Source organism: Chiloscyllium plagiosum, unplaced genomic scaffold (assembly GCF_037043375.1).
Source record: "Chiloscyllium plagiosum isolate Xiang-an unplaced genomic scaffold, Cpla_swu_hap1 HiC_scaffold_34, whole genome shotgun sequence".
NCBI lineage: Eukaryota > Metazoa > Chordata > Chondrichthyes > Orectolobiformes > Hemiscylliidae > Chiloscyllium > Chiloscyllium plagiosum.
The window spans coordinates 50,789,879-50,804,016 of NW_028270172.1; positions in this window are offsets into that span (position 1 = coordinate 50,789,879).

The window sequence follows — 14,138 nt, forward strand, 5'->3', positions numbered from 1 at the left end:
ATGTACAAGAGGAATTGGGGGTTCAAGTCCATAGATCCCTAAAAATGACCACACAAGTAGCCAGGGTGATAAAGAATATGGCATGCATACACTTGGTTGGGGAATTGAGTGCAAGGATCAGGATGTCATGTTGCAGCTTTATAGGACTTTGGTTAGGCCACACTCAGTATTACACTCACTTCTGGTCACCACATTACAAGAAGGATGTGGAGGCTTTGGAGAGAGTGCACAAGAGGTTTGCCAGGATGTTGGCTGGATAACAGGGTATGAGCTATAAGGAGAGGCTAGAAAAACTCAGGTTGTTTTCTCTGGAGCAGCAGATGCTGAGGAGAGACTTTATAGAAGTCTATACAATTATGACATGCATGGTAGAGTTGACGGTCAGAATCGTTTTCCCAGAGTTGAAATGTCTAATACTCAGGGGAATGCATTTAAGGTGAAAGGGAGAAAATTCAAAGGAGATGCGAGGGGTAAGTTACTTGCACAGACAGTGGTAGAAGTCTGGAACGTGTTGCTCAGGGTAAGAGTGGAGGCAGATACGATTGGGGCATTTTAGAGACTTTTAGATCAATGCATGAATATGCAACGAATGGAGGGATATGGACCAAGGACAGGCAGAAGGGATTAGTTTAATTTGTCATATTCAGGACTACACCATGGGTCGAATGGCCAATTCTGTATGCTATACAGTTTTATGTTTTATATTATTGCCAATTGTGGATTTTTTGTCAGCAAACCAACATGACTGCCCCGGCCGACCCATTGTCTCAGCCTGCTCCTGCCCACCGAACTCATCTCTGCATACCTCGACACGGTCCTGCCCCCCTTAGTCCAAGAACTCCCCACCTACGTTCGGGACACCACCCACGCCCTCCACCTCCTCCATGATTTTCGCTTCCCCAGTCCCCAACGCCTTATCTTCACCATGGACATCCAGTCCCTGTACACCTCCATCCCCCATCATGAAGGATTCAAAGCCCTCCGCTTCTTCCTTTCTCGCCGTACCAACCAGTACCCTTCCACTGACACCCTCCTTCGACTGACTGAACTGGTCCTCACCCTGAACAACTTCTCTTTCCAATCCTCCCACTTCCTCCAAACCAAAGGAGTAGCCATGGGCACCCGCATGGGCCCCAGCTATGCCTGCCTCTTCGTAGGATATGTGGAACAGTCCATCTTCCGCAGCTACACTGGCACTACCCCCCACCTTTTCCTCCGCTACATCGATAACTGTATCGGCGCTGCCTCGTGCTCCCACGAGGAGGTTGAACAGTTCATCCACTTTACTAACACCTTCCACCCCGACCTCAAATTCACCTGGACCATCTCAGACTCCTCCCTCCCCGGGCGACCGAATCAACACGGACATTTATTATAAACAGACCGACTCCCACAGCTACCTAGACTACACCTCCTCCCAACCTGCCCCCTGTAAAAACGCCATCCCATATTCCCAATTCCTTCGTCTCTGCCGCATCTGCTCCCAGGAGGACCAGTTCCAAAACCGTACAACCCAGATGGCCTCCTTCAAGGACCGCAATTTCCCCCCAGACATGGTCGACGATGCCCTCCACTGCATCTCTTCCACTTCCCGCTCCTCCGCCCTTGAGCCCCGCCCCTCCAACCGCCACCAGGACAGAACCCCACTGGTCCTCATCTACCACCCCACCAACCTCCATGTACAGCGTATCATCCGCCGTCATTTCCGCCACCTCCAAACGGACCCCACCACCAGGGATATATTTCCCTCCCCTCCCCTATCAGCGTTCCGAAAAGACCACTCCCTCCGTGACTCCCTCGTCAGGTCCACACCCCCCATCAACCCAACCTCCACTCCCGGCACTTTCCCCTGCAACCGCAAGAAATGCAAAACTTGCGCCCACACCACCCCCCTTACTTCCCTCCAAGGCCCCAAGGGATACTTCCATATCCGCCACAAATTCACCTGCACCTCCACACACATCATCTATTGCATCCGCTGCACCCGATGTGGCCTCCTCTATATTGGGGAGACAGGCCGCCTACTTGCGGAACGTTTCAGAGAGCACCTCTGGGACACCCGGACCAACCAACCCAGCCACCGCTTGGCTCAACACTTCAACTCCCCCTCCCACTCCACCAAGGACATGCAGGTCCTTGGACTCCTCCATTGCCAGACCATAGCAACACGACAGTTGGAGGAAGAGCGCCTCATCTTCTGCCTAGGAACCCTCCAACCACAAGGGATGAACTCAGATTTCTCCAGTTTCCTCATTTCCCCTCCCCCCACCTTGTCTCAGTCAAATCCCTCGAACTCAGCACCGCCTTCCTAACCTGCAATCTTCTTCCTGACCTCTCCACCCCCACCCCACTCCGGCCTATCACCCTCACCTTGACCTCCTTCCACCTATCGCATTTCCAACGCCCCTCCAAGTCCCTCCTCCCTACCTTTTATCTTAGCCTGCTGGACACACATTCCTCATTCCTGAAGAAGGGCTTGTGCCCAAAACCTCGATTCTCCTGTTCCTTGGATGCTGCCTGACCTGCTGCACTTTTCCAGCAACACATTTTCAGCTCTGATCTCCAGCATCTGCAGACCTCACTTTCTCCTCAATCTTCTACTTACACCAGTATGTCACATTCTACTTCTATTTTGTACAATAACGTATTACACGGCACTGTGTCAAAAACCTTCAGGACGTTCAATACCTTTCATGCAAACACAGAATCCCTACAATGCAGGAAGAGGCCATTCAGCCCATCAAGTCTGCTCCAACCGCCCAAACAGCATCCCACTGAGATGCACACGTCATTCTCGTAATTCCACATTTACCAGAGCTAATTCACCTAGCCCATACATCCCTGGATACTATGGGGCAATTTATCATGGCCAATCCACTTCACTTGCATATCTTTGGACTGGGGGGATCCTGGAGCACCTGGAGGAAATCTATGCAGAGATGGGAAGAATGTGCAAACTCCACACATACTGGAATCAAATCCATGTCTTTGGCTCTGTGAGGCAGCAGTGTTAACCACTGTGCCACCAATAATGTCTGTGCCAATCATGCTGCCATTCTAATCTAATTCCATCTGCCTACACATGGTCCATATAACTTTATTTACTGCCTGTTAATGTACCTGTCTAAATGCCTCTTACACATTACAATTATATTTCTTTTACCACCACTCCAGTATGTTCTAGGGAATTTCTATCCTTTGTGCCAAAAAACTTTCCTTGCATGTCTCCTTTAAACTTTCCCCCTCTCACCTTAAGCTTATGTCTGCTCATATTTGGCATTTCCACGGGGGGAAAAAGACTGACAATCCATCCTATCCATGCTTTTCGTAATTTTATATTCTTCTAACAAGTTGCCCTTCAGAGTCGATGCTCAAGTGAAAACAATCAGATTTTCCGATGTCTTCTGATAGCTAATATACAAAGATCCAGACAATTTACTTGTAAACCTCTTTTGCACTCTCTCCAAGCCTCTACATCTTTCCTATAGTGTGATGACCAGAATTGCACACAATACTCCAAATGTGACCTAACTAGTGTTTTATACTGCTGCAGTATGACTTGCCAACTTTTATACCCAATACCCAGACCAATGATGACAAGCATGCTGTGCACCTTCTTTACCACCTTAGCCAGTTGTGTTGCCACTTCAGGGAGCTCTAGACTTACACCCAAGATCCTGTTGTGTATCAATGCTCCTAAGGATTCTGTCATTTACTCTACATTTTCCTTGTGCATTTGACCTCACAAAATACATCATCTCACACTTGTCCAGTTTAAACTCCAGCTGCCATTTCTCCACTGAACTTTCCAACTGATCTATACCCTGCTGTATGCTTTGATAACTTTTCTCACTATCCACAAATCCAACAACATTCATGTCATCTGCAAACTTATCAATCAGAACACCTACATTTTCATCCAAATCATTTATTTTTATGAGAAACAACTGAGGTCCCAACACTGATCACTGCTGAACACCACTGCTCACAGACCATTTACTGTATATTTTCCTCTTGCATTTGACCTCCCAAATGAATCACGTCACACTTTCCTGGATTAAACTCCATCTGCCATTTCTCTGCCCAACATTCCAAGTGATCTATATCGTTCTGTATCCTTTGACAACCTTTCTCACTGTCCACAATTCTACCAATTTTGTGTAGCCTGCAAATTTACTAATCAGCCCACCATCAGATCATCCAAACTATTTTACATGTTACAAACAACAGAAGTCCAAGCACTGATTCTTGTGGAACACCATTAATCACAGAGACTTTTCTTTTGTTCATTCACAGGATGAACGTATCACTGGCTAGGCCAACATTTATTGTCCATCTCTAATTACCAAGATGGCAGTTAAGAGTCAACCACATTGCTGTGGGTCTGGTGTCAACATTAGGTCAGACCAGGTAAGGACGGCAGATTCCCTCCTTAAAGGAACACTAGTGAACAAGATAGGTTTTTCTCACAATTGACAATAGTTTCATGGTCCTCATTTGACTCTTAATTCCGAATCTTTGTTATTGAATTCAAATTCCACCATGTCAGGATGCGAACCCCTGTCCCTAGATCATTATCTGGCTCTCTGGGATCAACTGTCCAGTGATAATACATGAGGCAATCACCTCCCCTAAAGTTGATTGCAGGGTATCCACGGATAATTAGATTACTGACAGTGTGGAAACAGGCCCTTTGGCCCAACAAGTCCACACCGACCCACCGAAGCACAACCCACCCATCCCCCTACATTTACCCCTTACCTAACACTACGGGCAATTTAGCATGGCCAATTCACCTGACCTGCACATCTTTGGACTGTGGGAGGAAACCGGAGCACCCGGAGGAAACCCACGCAGACACGGGGAGAATGTACAAACTCCACACAGTCAGTCGCCTGAGGCGGGAATTGAACCCGAATCTCTGGCGCTGTGAGGCAGCAGTGCTAACCACTGTGCCACCATGCCGCCAACGCGAATAGGAAGTGAACACAGAATATAGAACAATACAATGCAGTACAGGCCCTTTGGCCCTTCAGACATGTTGCACCGACCTGAGAAAACAATCTGAAGCCCATCTATCCTACACTATTCCATTTTCATCCATCTGTTTTTCCAATGACCATTTAAATCCCTTAACATTGGTGAGTCTACTGCAGTTGCAGGTAGGGTGTTCTATGCCCCTGCTATTCTCTGAGTAAAGAAACTACCCCTCAATTTATGTCCCCTCGTGCTAGCCATCACATCTGAGGGAAAAGGCTCTCACTGTCCACCCTATCTAATCCTCTGATCATCTAATAAGTCTCAATTAAGTCATCTCTCAACCTTCTTCTCTCTAACGAAAACACCCTTAAGTCCTTCAGCCTTTCCTCATAAGACCTTCCCTCCATACCAGGAAATATCCTCGTAAATCTCCTCTGAACCCTTTCCAATGCTTCCACATCCCTCCTATAATGTGGTGACCAGAGCTGTATGCAATGCCCCAAGTGTGGCCACACCAGAGTTTTGTACAGCTGCAGCATGACCTCATGGCTCCAAAACTGAATCCTTCTACTAATAAAAGCTAACACACTGTATGCCTTCTGAAGGGGTATAATTTGGGAAGCACACAAATAGGGAAAGAAGTTAGGATAATGTTGTTAGCAAAGGAGATGGGTTAGCATTGTTTGTAAAGGAGGTGGGTTGGGGTTGTTTGTAAAAGAGATGGGTTAATTTTGTTTGTAAAAGAGGTAGTTTAGTATTATAAACCAAATGAACTGCAGATGCTGTAAATCAGAAACAAAAACAAACGTTGCTGGAAGGATCACTGGACCCGAAATGTTAACATCTGATTCCCCTTCACAGTTGCTGTCAGACCTGCTGAGCTTTTCCAGCAATTTCTATTTTTGTAGGTGGTTTAGTGTTATTGATTGTCAAGCAGGTGGTTTGGGTATTGTTAGTAAGAGTGACAAATCAATGCAATGGTGAGAAATCATGATATGGATTATTATTTAAATGGTGATATTTCAGAAAATAAGGATGTATGAAGGGACTTTGTTATCCTTTGTACACCAGTCAATGAAAGGAGTTAGGCAAATGGCATATTGACCTTCATTGCAAGACAATTTGAGTTCACCTGTAGGAATGTTTTATTGCTGTTATACAGGTCCTGGGTGAGGGCTCATTGAGAGTACTGAATACACTGCCTAACTGAGAAAGGATATACTTGCCAAAGAGGGAGTGCAGTGGAGTTTCATCAGACTGATACTGGGGATAGCAAACCATGAGGAGAGACTCATTTGACTGAGCATATATTCACAAAAGTTTATAAGGATAAGAGGGGATCTGCTCGAAACATATAAAATATTAACATGATTGGAAAGACGAGAAGGAGAGAGGATATTTTCCTTAGTTGAGGAGTCTAAAACCAGGGGTCACAGTTGCAGGATGTGGGGGAGGCCATTTAAGACTGACATGAAGAGTAATTGCTTTATTCAAATGCTGACAAACCTTTGGAATTCTGTTCCCCAGAGGGCTGCAGAAGCTCAATTGTTGAACATGTTCAAGGCAGAAATTGTAATATTTCTGTAGTCTAATGACATCAAGGGAAATGGAGATAAAGCAGGAAAGTGTCATTTGTCAATGATCAATGATGATCTAATTGAATGGCAGAGCAGGCTCAATGGGCTATGTGGTTTTCTTTTATTCCTATGTTCCACTGCATTGGGACTGAATCTACATTTTGTTGCAACACTCCTTCTACTGACCTCAGCCACTTGTAATTATTCTTCACTATGGTAATGATTTCTTTTTGCTGGTTGTGGAAAACAACATTTTCCTCCTGGTTGCTCCAGCCCTGGGAAGAACATGCAGTCAAACATCAATAAATTGAACAATAACCATCTTTATTTTCTCAACCAGATCATTGATGTTCTTAGTGCTGTTGAGCTCCATTGAAAAGAACCTTCATCTACAACTAGAATTGATCCAAAGCCACAGAGCTTACGAAAATGCCTCATAGAATCATACAAGTAGAGGCCCTTTGGCCCATCATTTTGGATCACCAAAGCCACATTAAATCTATATTATTCCCACTTTCCAATACTAGGTTCATAGCTTTGAATGTTATGATGTTTGAAATGCTGATCCAAGTACTTTTCAAAGGTTGTAAAGTTACCTACCTCAACTACCCTGTCAGACACCCCATTCCAGACGTCACCACCCTCTAGGTGAAAAAGATTTTCCTCAAACTCCCTCCAAATTCCCTGTCTTTCACTTTTAAATTATTGACTTGTTATTGCCTCTTTGATTAAGGGGAACAGTTATGTTCTATTCACCTTGTACAAGCCCCTCAATGTTCTCTGCTCCAAAGCAAACAACCCAAGTTTATCCAGCCTCTCTTCATTAAAAAAAAATCCCCATTCCAGGCAACATTCTGTTGAATCTCCTCTGCAATCTCTCCAATGCTTCCTTCCTGTTATACAGAGACCAGAACTGCACACAGTACTCCAGCTGTAGTCGAACCAAATTCCTATACAGCTCCAACATAACACCCCTGTTATTATAATCTATGCTTTGACTTATTGAAAGCAGGTGTCTCATATGCCTTCTTAGCTACCCTATCACCCATTCTGCCATCTTCAGCGATTGATCCCTCTGTTCCCCTGAGCTTTCCAGTGTCATACCATTTGTTGGGTATTCCCTTGTCTCATAACTTCTTCCAAAGTGCATCATCTCACACTAAAGTACCATCTTACCATCAGTTTGTTTATATTCTGATGTAACCTAGGACCTTCTTCCTCACTGTTAACCACCAGGCCGATCTTTGTGTCATCCAAAAACTTACTTATGAGCTCCCAAAACTCTCACATATATATATATATTTGTATATATCATGAACAATGAGCAGCCCAGGACTGATCCCTGTGATACGCCACTGGATACTGGCCACCACTCTCAAAAACAGCCTTCTACCACCACCCCCTGTCTTGTCACTAAGACAATTTTGGATCCAACTTCTTAAGTGACCCTAGTTCCCATGTGTTTTTATCTTCCTTATCAGCTTTCCATTTGATAAGTTGTCAAAGACTTTGCTGAAATCCGTATAAACTACAATCTACTGCACTACCCAGATCTGCACACTTTGTCACCTCTATGAAAATTTTTTTAAAATTACTTACAGTGTGGAAACAGGCCCTTCGGCCCAAAAAGTCCACACCGACCCGCCACCTACCCATACATTTACCCCTTCACCTAACACCATAGGAAATTTAGCATGGCCAATTCACCTAACCTGCACATCTTTGGACTGTGGGAGGAAACCGGAGCACCCGGAGGAAACCCACGCAGACACGGGGAGAACGTGCACACTCCACACAGTCAGTCGCCTGAGGCAGGAATTGAACCCGGGTCTCTGGCGCTATGAGGCAGCAGTGCTAACTGCTGTGCCACTGTGCTGCCCACAATCATCCAGATTTATTAGGATTGATCGCCTTCTAACGAAGATATGCTAATTATCCCTTATCAAACCTTGCTTCTCTAAATAGAGATTAAGTTTTTCTATCAGAATTTTGTCCAATAATTTTCGTTCACTGATGTACATGTCCCGAGTCTGTAGTTCCTGGCTTATCTTTCCCACCCTTCTTGAAAAATCGAGCCATGTCACCCTGTCCTCTGTGGCCAGAGAGGAATTGAAATTCTCAGTTAGGGCCCTGCATTTTCCTCCCTTGTCTCCCAATAACAGCTTGGCATAGAACTCATATGTACCTGAGGACCTGTCAATTTTTAAACCGGTCAAAACCTCCAATACCTCATCACTCCCTATACAAATCTGCTCAAGAACTTTACAATCCATCTTCCCAAATTCTGGACATGTGCCATCCTCCTGAGTGAAGACTTTTGGCTGGCTTTTATAGAATGTTTTGAAGGTTAAATTTTATTGTTGGCTCACATGGATCTGGATTAGATCTATAGATGGGCCTTCCTAGAACAGTAATTAATTTGATATACCATTGATGAATATAGCAGTAAGCGAATTAAAGTGAAGGTAAGAAATAACAATACTTTTAATATGCAGTGAGTAATTTTGTGGTGATATGTATTTTTTTCAAAGCATGCAATGGAGTACTTTGAACTAAGAGGTAATTATCCATAAGAACTCTAGCAGAGAGTTTCTGTACCAGATATGCATATCAAGAAATAAAACACCTGTTCCACAGAACTTTCCATTTAATGTGATGAAAAATCATGGTGAAGGTCAACCCAAATTCTCAATATGCGCTTCAGGTGTAAGAAGACAGGAGCAGTAAAGCTGATTGTTTACTTGTAAAAGTATTCTTCCCTACTCCTTTAAGTGCAGTCTTCCACTGACAAACCTACAGCAAGCCATAACTCACTCAGAGACTGATGTTTTAAGCAAACAAAACATATCAAAGAGGACAAGGTTACACTGATATGCATCATTAACATTGTCAGGAGGGAGATCAAAATGGCAAAAGGCAGCTCTGTTTTCATTTTTCACACTTCCTTTGACCTTACATGTTTTTTTTCCCACATAACAATAGATTAACATCTGCGCTGCTGTGAATTATTGTTTTGAAGTTTCACCTTCCTCAGATTTAAATGCTTAAGTGGTTAGTAGAGAAAATAATTTAACCAATTCATCACCAGATTTCAATTAAGATTTTACTCAATTATTAATCAAAACTTTTTTTCTGGATGGTGCCATAAATCATCAATAATAAATTAATAAATTTGTAATTAATTTGTACAAAATTAATTAATAAATTTGTACGAAATATCAGAAAAACTCATACACTGATTATTATAATAGATTTAGTAGGTTTGCAGGGTAAATTTTATGAATTTGCTGAAAGGAAATGGATATTGGGAAATTGTTACTTCATACTTTGTTAATGTTTCTCAGAGGTAGAATTCTCAATGTAAAAACATTGGTGGCAACTTCCACAGTTGTTTAGCAGCCATTGGACCATTGGCTTATAATGGGAATTTTATTTTCAATGGAGAGGATGCTGTGCCTCCAAGAGCTGCTGGCTAATAAGGTGGAGGCATCAATGAAGCTTAGACTTAAAGTTAATTCAGGGTCTGTCCAGTTTTTATTGGGGTGCTGACGGTGGAGGAGAAACCTGGGTTAGGAAATTAAGTTGTTGGGGGGATATCATTTTATCAGCACATAGTAGTTGAAAAGAATGTAGTCCCCTCTTCACACACACCCACTCCTAGTCAACAGTCTACCAGGTTTTACAACAAGATGTAAGAACATAAGTAGCCCATTCATGCTAATGACTCTGCTCCACCATTCAAAGAGATCATAGCTTCTTAATGTAAAATTCCAGCCTTTTCCCCATAAAGCTTCATTCCCTTACTGATTAAAATTCTGTGTAACTCAGGTTTGATTATACTTAATGACACAACCAACAGAGCCTCATAAAGTTCCTTCTGAGGATCAAATATATTGTATTCACTGCTTCCCCTTTATCTGGCCTATTCATTACCCCCTGAAAAACATTCTTTAAAAATGTGTCACGTGTGATTTCACTTTCATGAACTTATGCTGATTTTGCTTGATCACATTATGTATTTCTAAATACTCTGCTATAACTTCCTATATAATAGACTCTAACATCAAATTAGCTGTTTTTGTTTTCTCTCCGTCCCTTTTTAAACAAGTTGCTTCATTGGGAGTTTTCCAGTCTTCTGGGATTTTTCTAGAATCTAAAAATCTCTAGAAGATTGCGACCGGGGCATCTACTATCGTTGTAGTTACTTCCTTTAATATGATAGGATGCACACCTTCAGGTCCAGGAGACTTATTAGTCTTCAGCCCCGATAGTGTCCCTTGCACCATTTCTTTGCTAGTGGTTATTCTACTTAATTCTTCTGCTCTGTTTGCCCTTGAATATTTAGCAATCTTAGAATGTTATTAGAACTGGAGAGACCCTGAATTACCTTTAAGTCTAAGCTTCATTGGTGCCTCCACCTAAGCAATCTTATAAGCCAGCAGCTCTTGGACGCACAGCATCCTCTCCATTGAAAGTAGAATTCCCATTATAAGCCACTGGTCCAATGGCTGCTAAACAACTGTGGAAGTTGCCACCAATGTTTTTACATTGAGGATTCTACCTCTGAGAAAAATTCAGCAAACAGAGGATGAAGCAACAATTTCCCAATATCCATTCCCTTTCAACTAATTCATAAAATTTACCCTATGAAGACTGATGCAAAGTTTTAATTCAATTTTTCTGTCATTTCCCATTATTTTTTCCCCAGCATCATTCTCTAAGAGCTCTATTTTCACTTTGACTTCTCTCTTCCTTTTAATATAATTAAGGAAGCTATTGATGTAAGTCTTGACATTATTTGAAAGTTTACACTCAAAGTTTATTTGCTCCTCTTATTTGATTGTCTTTTGTTTGTTTTTGAAGCTTCCTCAGTCCTCTGGCTTACCACTAATCTTTGCCATGTTATTTTTTCCTTTCAAACTGCTGCTTTCCCTAGTTTTCCTGGATATCTGCGGTTTGCTTATCCCCCTCCTAGAAATCTTTTTCCTTACTGGAATTTGTTTTTGCTGTGAGACTTGTGCTGTTTTCTGAAATGTCTGCCTTTGTTCCTCAAGCATTTTTGCTGCCCAACTCCTTCCCTCCTATACTCCATTGATTTCTGCCTTCATTTCTTTGTAATTAACCTTATTTAAGCTCCTCTCTCTGAAGTGAATGTTATATTCTATCATGTTATCATCACTATTTCCACAGCGATTGTTTATTCAAGGATGATTTTTTTAAACCTCGCTCATTACATATCAGCAGATCTGAAATAACCTGATGTGATCCACAACATATTTTTGTCGGAAACTGTCTGAATATATTTTTTTTTCTCTCTGCCAATCTGACTGTCCCAATGAATCACCTCTTTCCCTCTGCACTGAATTCCGATGCTGCTTCAAAGTACACACAATAATTTGGATTGTGCTACCCTCTGGATATGATCTCTCCTTCCTGACTGTGTGAAGCTTACTGATCATTGGTCATGCCCCAGTAAATGAGGATAGCAACAGTTAGGTTACTAAATCATAGGAGAGAGAAACTGGAATTTAAACCTAAGTGGGTGCCAACCAAGGGACCGTCCTTCCTTTGCTATTTTATCAGTAGTTGATATACCAATATCAATGGTCCACAGAATATAGTGCCGCCTTTTGTCCAAACATGATCATTTTGGTCATTTGGGTAGTTAGAATCCTTCTACCCTGACTATTATCTTTATTAAAGAAGACATCATTTTCATAATTTGGAGATGCCGGTGTTGGACTGGGGTGCACAAAGTTAAAAATCACACAACACCAGGTAGACTATCACCTGATGAAGGAGCGAAGCTCCGAAAGCGAGTGTGCTTCCAATTAAACCTGTTGGACTATAAACTGGTGTTGTGTGATTTTTAACATTATTTTCATAGTTTCTCCCCTCACTTTTGCCTGTAACGGTGATACAGTGTGTCACTTAGAGCCAAAAATGAGGGTTTGCATGTTGATAAGGACCTGTGATTCCAGTCCATCCTTTGAATATGTTGCAGCTGACAGAAGGTACAACACCTAAAACCCTGTATTGTTGATGAATTTGTGTTGATGGGAAAAACTGAAGAAAAGCACAACTAAATCTGTGATCATGGATGATAGCATCATGCCATGAAAGGCTTACCTTGAAAAGCAAGAAATGATCAGATCAATTTATTTACAGCTAACTACTCAGGCAATGGCATCAGTCCTGGCCCAGCCAAAGCTAGGGATACAAGACACATATCTGCAACTAAGACACAGAACTACAGAGATTTCTTAGATTTTTCAACTTAACACCTTACCAAAGGTAAGGTGTTATGGGCGGCACGGTGGCACAGTGGTTAGCACTGCTACCTCACAGCGCCAGAGACCCGGGTTCAGTTCCCGCCTCAGGCGACTGACTGTGTGGAGTTTGCACGTTCTCCCCGTGTCTGCATGGGTTTCCTCCGGGTGCTCCGGTTTCCTCCCACAGTCCAAAGATGTGCAGGTCAGGTGAATTGGCTATGCTAAATTGCCCGTAGTGTTAGGTAAGGGGTAAATGTAGGGGTATGGGTGGGTTGCGGGTCGGTGTGGACTTGTTGGGCCGAAGAGCCTGTTTCCACACTGTAATGTAATCAAACTTTTGCGACAAAGCATTGTCATTAAGATAACTTATAGAAAGACATCCCATATCTATAGATTAGATTAGATTCCCTTCAGTGTGGAAACAGGCCCTTCGGCCCAACCAGTCCACACCGACCCTCCGGAGAGTAACCCACCCGGATCCATTTCCCTCTGACTAATGCACCTAACATTATGGGCAATTTAGCATGGCCAATTCACCTGACCTGCACATCTTTGGACTGTGGGAGGAAACCGGAGCACCCGGAGGAAACCTGCGCAGACACGGGGAAAATGTGCAAACGCCACACAGACAGTCACCTGAGGCTGGAATTGAACCTCAGACGCTGGTGCTGTGAGGCAGAAGCGCTAACCACTGAGCCACCGATAGCAGGAAGATCAAAATGTTTTTGAATCACTCAAGCATCCATTACCAGCAGAAGCTTGTATCTTATACCATTGCAACCTGCAGAAGATGACAATCTTAGAAGTGGATGCATTTCAGAATGGGCCAGCAGCATACATCATGAAAGATGTGAAACCAATTGCATTTGGATCCAAAAGATCTATCATAACTCTAATTTAATTATTCTGATTTAGAGTATGAAATACCTGCTTTAATATTTAGTATCAAAAGATTTCTTACGTATCTGGGGTTCCCTTTAAAACAGTTATTTTAGTAATTCATATTCAATAATATTTGAAAAGCATTAGCCTCATTTAGTGACTAGCCTTCTACAAACATAAATAAAAGATTTATTGCTCATGGTGCTACCCTATAGTAAATGCAGTGTTTGAGAAAATAAGATGGTTTGTTCTTAAAATGAATGAAAGCTAATCTTTAAATGGAGGTGGGTAAGGGGACAACGGTCATCCTGATATTATGAAGGTCTGCCTGTAGTCATCCGCCAAGAAGATTTAGACAGATGACTGGCACAGCATAGATTGGGAGTCCCCAAAATAAGATGTGGTAGGTGGAGAAGACCAGGAGTTC